Raw genomic sequence first — 6000 nt, 5'->3', positions numbered from 1 at the left:
CAAAACAACTCAGGCAAGCGTTTATCATCGTGCCGGCCCAGGCGGGCAGTTTTGGTCAATGGTTCCCTAACATGTGGGGGTGGAGGGAATGATTTCGTTATTTGTTGAGGATGGGAGAGCCTTGAGTGTGTCCAGATGCTAATAGAAATGACCCAGTTAAGAGGAGGTGGTGGATGTTTGGAAGAGAGAAGACATAATTGATGGTAGGAAGTTCCTGAGAAGGTGGAAGGGGAGAGAAGGGGGGCACCCAACACACCGGTGTGGTTGTAATAGGATGGAAGACAGAGAGGATGGGGGTGAGAGGAGGGGGCTCATCTCACTGGGCGCTTCCAAGAACATGTATTCACCAGTAGTTTACTACATGGATGGGGCTACTTTCAAAGGCCTTGACATGCACCCTCTGTCCACGCCATCTCTCCCACAAAAGCAGTCCGCTTCTTTCCCTTTCTTCTCTCTTCTCATGGCAGCCAGACCTGGAGCCACTGTCCCAGTGATGGGTGAGCTGGTAGAGGCCCGGCTATCCTCTCTTCCTGGTGCACCTTCTCCACGTGTGACTGGCGGTTCGGTCAGTCAGCCAGCTTTGACCCCAAAGCCTGAACCCTGGGGAGGAAAGCTGGGAGGTGAAGCCCCGAGGCCCTTGACCCGAGCCCCCTTCTCAGTCAGGGCCTGTCTTACTGGAGAGTCTCTGCAGTGGCTCAGACACTAAGCGCTTAAGACTAAGGTTGATGAATGTGCTGGTCCCGTTGGCACTTGTGTCTTGTGTGTGCCACGCCCTCTCTGGGAAACCTTCAGGGGAGTGGATTAGTCACAGGGTTCAGGCATCGAGCCCTCATCCCAACACACTAACGCTCTCTGCCCTCAGTGGTGGGGTCTTTGCCTCTTCTGATCTTGGCTACCTGAGGCTACACTGGGCAGCAGGCAGGCTTAAGGCCACTGCCTGTGGGTTGAAACCTGAAGGTATGGAGGGCTGGCCCCCCTGAATAGGTGTCTCCTGCCCCCTCTCCATCTTCCTGCTCACTCCTGCTTCCCTGTGCTGCCCTGGAGTCGGAAACAGCACCCTTCTGCCCTCAGCCATGATGCTTGCCAGCCGGGCTCAACATTAGAGAGGCACCCGCCCCTGGACCCCTCACTGGCAGGAAGTCCTCCTCATAGTTCCTGACAGATGGGCCTGGCCCATTTTCTGCCCCTGCTCTGTGTCCAGCTGTGTCCCCAGCCATTCTGCCGTGAAGTGGGTAGCAGCTTCCCCCCACCTACCTCTTTCATGCTCCCAGGAGATTTCAAATATGTAGTATGTTTTCCATCTGCTGCAGGCAGTGCCTTGCCAACGGCTCTCCTGCGGTCTACTCTTCACTCAGCACAGACTGGATTTGTTTCGTATGTTTGTTTTCTCAAATTCCCCACCCAACACCTGCCCCAAACAGAATCCAAGGTGCAAAGGAAACATGTTTTAAATGGAAGGTAAAATCGGGGCCTCCTTCCTGGTGGTGGTATTGGCATGGGCCACAGATCCTCCCCTCTGAGTCAAGTCCCTCTCGGACTTGTGTCGCCTCGCTCCTCTCCAGCCACGCTGGCTGTCTTCCAGCTCCTCACACGTTCTGCATAGTCTTTGCGTGTGCTGGTCCCTCCTTGCCCGGCTACGTGAGATTCATCCTTCAGGGCTCAGCCTCAACATCACTTCCTCTGGAAGTCCTTCCCTGACCCCTGCCTACATTGGAAACAGGGATCCTGCCCCTACTTTTCTCCCCTGGAATCTGCCCGGCCAGGTGTTCAGAGCCTCCTCCAGCTGACTTCTCACCCTTCACAGGTGGAGTCCATGGACCAGTGAGGGAGAGCGGCCGGGCCCTGTCGCCCACGGTCAGCCACCTGCATATTTCCTTTAAGCACCCTCCATCATCTGTCACTGATATTCATTTGTGTAGTTGTCTCGTTTCTGTAACCTACACCAAAATTTAAAATTCTAGAAAATGGAGGCCACAACTGTCTTATTTTCCACCATCTCCCCAGTTCAAAGTATAGCACAGGACACACAACAGCTCCTTAAAAATGTTTGCTGAGGGCTTCCCTGGTGGCGCAGTGGTTGAGAATCTGCCTACCAATGCAGGGAACACGGGGTTCTGAGCCCTGGTCCAGGAAGATCCCACATGCCGCGGAGCAGCTAAGCCCGTGCACCACAACTACTGAGCCTGCTCTCTAGAGCCCGTGAGCCACAACTACTGAGCTCACGCGCCGCAACTACCGAAGCCTGCGCGCCTGGAGCCCGTGCTCTGCAACGAGAAGCCACCGCAATGAGAAGCCCTCACACCGCGGTGAAGAGTAGCCCCCACTCGAAGCAACTAGAGAAAGCCCGCGCTCAGCAACGAAGACCCAACACAGCCAAAAATAATAAACAAATAAAATAAATAAATAAAAATAAAACTTAAAAAAATAAAATAAAATTGGGCTTGGTTCAGCTCAGCCCCTTCTGTAGCACCTGCCTCCTGTTGTTCAATGCCACCAGCCCTCTTGCCCTGTGGAGTAGAGCGAGGCTTCTGCTATTGGCTTCAGTTCTCAATTGCTCTAGTGGCCCAAAGCCTGTTGGGTGTCTTTACTTTGAGACCATCCCGACCGTCAGTTTCTGTAAAAGAGTAAAACAACAAAGAGAACACACTCCAGGGAAGCAAGTCACGGAGTAGTTTAGGAGGAACTAAAAGGGCCAGGTCGTGGCAGCTCTGTGCTAATGAGGCATTGACCTCCGGCCTTCTGGATCTGGTAGAATGAGTTCACAGGTTTGTACAGAGTTGACTAAAACAAGTCCCACTGTTCACTGGGCACGAAAGTCTTCAGTGAGGTCCGGTAGGTGTCTGGCCTCTGAGTCACTCAAAACCTGTGGCCCTTTACCAGCCTTAGCTGACTGAAGAAAGCTGTGATGAAACTCAACAGTTGTTTATATTCTCCCAGGCAAGATTCCTACATGGAAAATCTCTCTTCTTCACTTTCTGGGGCAGCACCTATTCCTCCTCCCCGTCTCCCTTCCCCCTCTGTTCCTTCCTACATAACTTTCAGTAACTGAAAGAAGGCAGAGGGCAGCCCCTGGCCTGTCAGTCAAAGCTTCCATGGAACCGTTTCTCTGCCAGCCAGCGGTTACTTCCAGGAACCAGGCACAGCCTGCGTGTCCTCAGTTCTTCATTACCCTCTCCAGCCTTGGCCCGCAAGCAGAGTCTGCCTTCCTCCGTCCTGTGTGACAGTAACCCGGGGCCCACATGAGAAGTATGGGCTTCTCACCCTCCTGCCCATCGCCTCTTTTCCACATCTGACACTCGCCACCTTTCAGAGTCCCAGTGGCATAGTCCAGCCTTAAAATTAAGTCCAAACCCCTCACCACAGTTTATAAGCCCATTAGGGTCTAACCCCTGCCTTCCTTTGCAGCCTGGGCCACCAGCTACTTCTCTCTCTTTCTGGGCTCCAGCCACACCAGAATTGCCATTGATCTGCCTAAGGCTCTCCTCACTTCAGTTAGACCCTGTTTCTTCTGACTGACCCACTCCTCCCCTCCTTGGATGCCCCCCGGCCCCCTGGACTCCTTCCTAGCAGGCATCAGCTGTAATTGGATTCTTGACTATATAATGAGCTGTTCCACACCTTTCTCTCTACCTAGACCATGCCTCCTGAGGTCAAAGACTATTCCTGGTTTGTATCTCCACTGCCTCATACAATGCCTGGTACACAGCAGGCATAAAATCAATTTGTACTGAGGAATGATCATTGAATGATAACTCCCTTTCCCTGGGACTGGCCCAGCACCCCCCAGCATCGTCTCAATATTTGGTATGTTGTGAATTGTACAACAATTCACCCTCCCACCTAACCACCTTCCCGCCACTCGCCTCAGTGTCTGGATTCAGTCTTGGTCCAGACTTGGGGCAGTAGACTTGAACTCGTCTTCAAAGTTCTGGCATCACCTGACACCTGCCTCCCTTCCTTCCCTAGGACAGGGCTCAGTTTGTGAGATGTTCACTGTCACGGTAGGTGAGTTAAATATCCCTTCCCCAGGTCACCCCTTTGCCCAGCTTCTCCCTGGGGATTGCAGTCATCAGCAAGCCCTACATGACAAAACTAATCACACTCACCACTGCGCAGAGCACCCTGCCAGCTTCTAGAGGCTTGTGGGGCTGTCCAGCTGTATCATAGCTCACTGATGTCCCACAGAACTGCAGGAGTCTCAGAATCCTCCCCTCACCCATCTTTACTTAACATCACATTGTCCCGCAGGTCAATTGACTCCACTTCTAGAAGCAGGAACTGCTTTACAGTACAGACAAGACCGAGAGCTGCAAAAATGAGACACCTCGGGACTTCCCTGGTGGCGCAGTGGTTAAGAATCCGCCTGCCAATGCAGGGGACGTGGGTTCGAGCCCTGGTCCAGGAAGATCCCACATGCTGCGGAGCAGCTAAGCCTGTGCGCCACAACTACTGAGCCCACGAGACACAGCTATTGGAGCCCGCACACCTAGAGCCCGAGATCTGCAACAAGAGAAGCCACTGCAATGAGAAGTCTGTGCACCACAACAAAGACCCAACGCAGCCAAAAGAAAGGATGAGACACTTAACCAGCCATTGGGTCCTAGGAATGGTCCCTGTGGCAGATGTTGTGGATTACCGCCCCCAGAAGCCAATCACAACCCCTTTCTTCCTTGTTGCAAAGCTAGAACCATCACCTTTCCAGACTCCCTTGTAGCTAGAGTCATGTGACACGGTCCTGGCCAAAGTGCTGTGTCCTGAGCCTCCTAGGAAGTCTTCCCTCCCTGCATAAACAGACACAGTTCCAAGGGTTTTGGCCCTTCCCCCTCATCTGGGTCCAGAATGAGGAAGTATCTAGGGGAGCAGCCATCATCGGATATTAAGGCCAAAATTCACGTGCTGAGGGTGACAGAAAAGATAAGAACCAGGACCTTGAGGAACCAGCCAAGCTGCCTTGAACTTCTTGTCCTGTGAGAAAATTACACTCCTAATAATTGAAGCCACAGCTGCTCAGGGTTTGTTAAATGCTGCCCAAAGCACTCCTAGTTGACAGTTACTTTGACCGCTTGTCTCTAACCCTCAGGACCACTGGACTCCTCCTGCCAAAAAGCCTTGCCTGTGGCCCGCCTTACCCAGCATCCACGCAGTGACTCCCTTCCACAGCCATCTCCTCTGGACCGTTGCCTCATTTCACCCGCACCCATGCCAACGGTGACGTTTCCCATGCGGCTAGAGCCACACCAGGGCTGCCAACCCCTCCTGGGCCTTCGTCACCCTCACTGCTGCTGGTGCCTGAGGCTCTGTCGCCAGCTGACTCTGGGTCCCTGGCAAGGTAAATGTTGTCTTCACGGTTCACTGTGTGGTCTAGGTTTGGGCTCCCCAAGGTATAGATGGTCCACCTCTCACCTCTGGCCTGCCCCCGTTGGCAGTTTTTTTGGTCTTGTCCTGAAGTAGAGTTTCTTCTACAATTTAAGCAGAGGGAACGGCCTCAACTAAGATATAGACAGCATGGAAAAAACAGGAACAACCATTCTAGTCTGCCCAAGACTAAGGAGTTCCCTGGGATGCAGAAGTTTCAGTGCTAAAACCAGGCCAGCCCCAGGCAAACCAGGAGGGCTGGTCACCCTGGTGGGATGCTCGGAGACCATCAGTAATTCTGTACAGCTGGAACATGCAGGGTGAGCAATGAGGCTGGAGAGCTGGCAGGGGCAGATCTCTGAGGGCTCCCCGGGCCATTGAATCCTGACCAGGAGGGGCCGTGGAAGAGTTGGAGGCAGGTGTATAAGTGTCCTAGGGCTGCCATAACAAATTATCACAAACTGGGTGGCTTAAAACAACAGAAATTTATCCTCTCAGTTCTGGAGGCCAGAAGCCCTAAATCAAGGCGTCAGTGGAGCTGCATTCCCTCCAAAGGTTCCAGGGAGAATCCCTTTCGCGTCTATTCTAGCTTCTGGTGGCTCAGGCATCCCTGGGCTCGTGGCTGCATCACTCCAATCTCTGCTT

This window comes from Tursiops truncatus, chromosome 20 (genome assembly GCF_011762595.2).
Source record: "Tursiops truncatus isolate mTurTru1 chromosome 20, mTurTru1.mat.Y, whole genome shotgun sequence".
In the NCBI taxonomy this organism is placed as follows: domain Eukaryota; kingdom Metazoa; phylum Chordata; class Mammalia; order Artiodactyla; family Delphinidae; genus Tursiops; species Tursiops truncatus.
The sequence above is the reverse complement of the archived record's forward strand: the minus strand, read 5'-3'. Positions refer to the sequence as shown.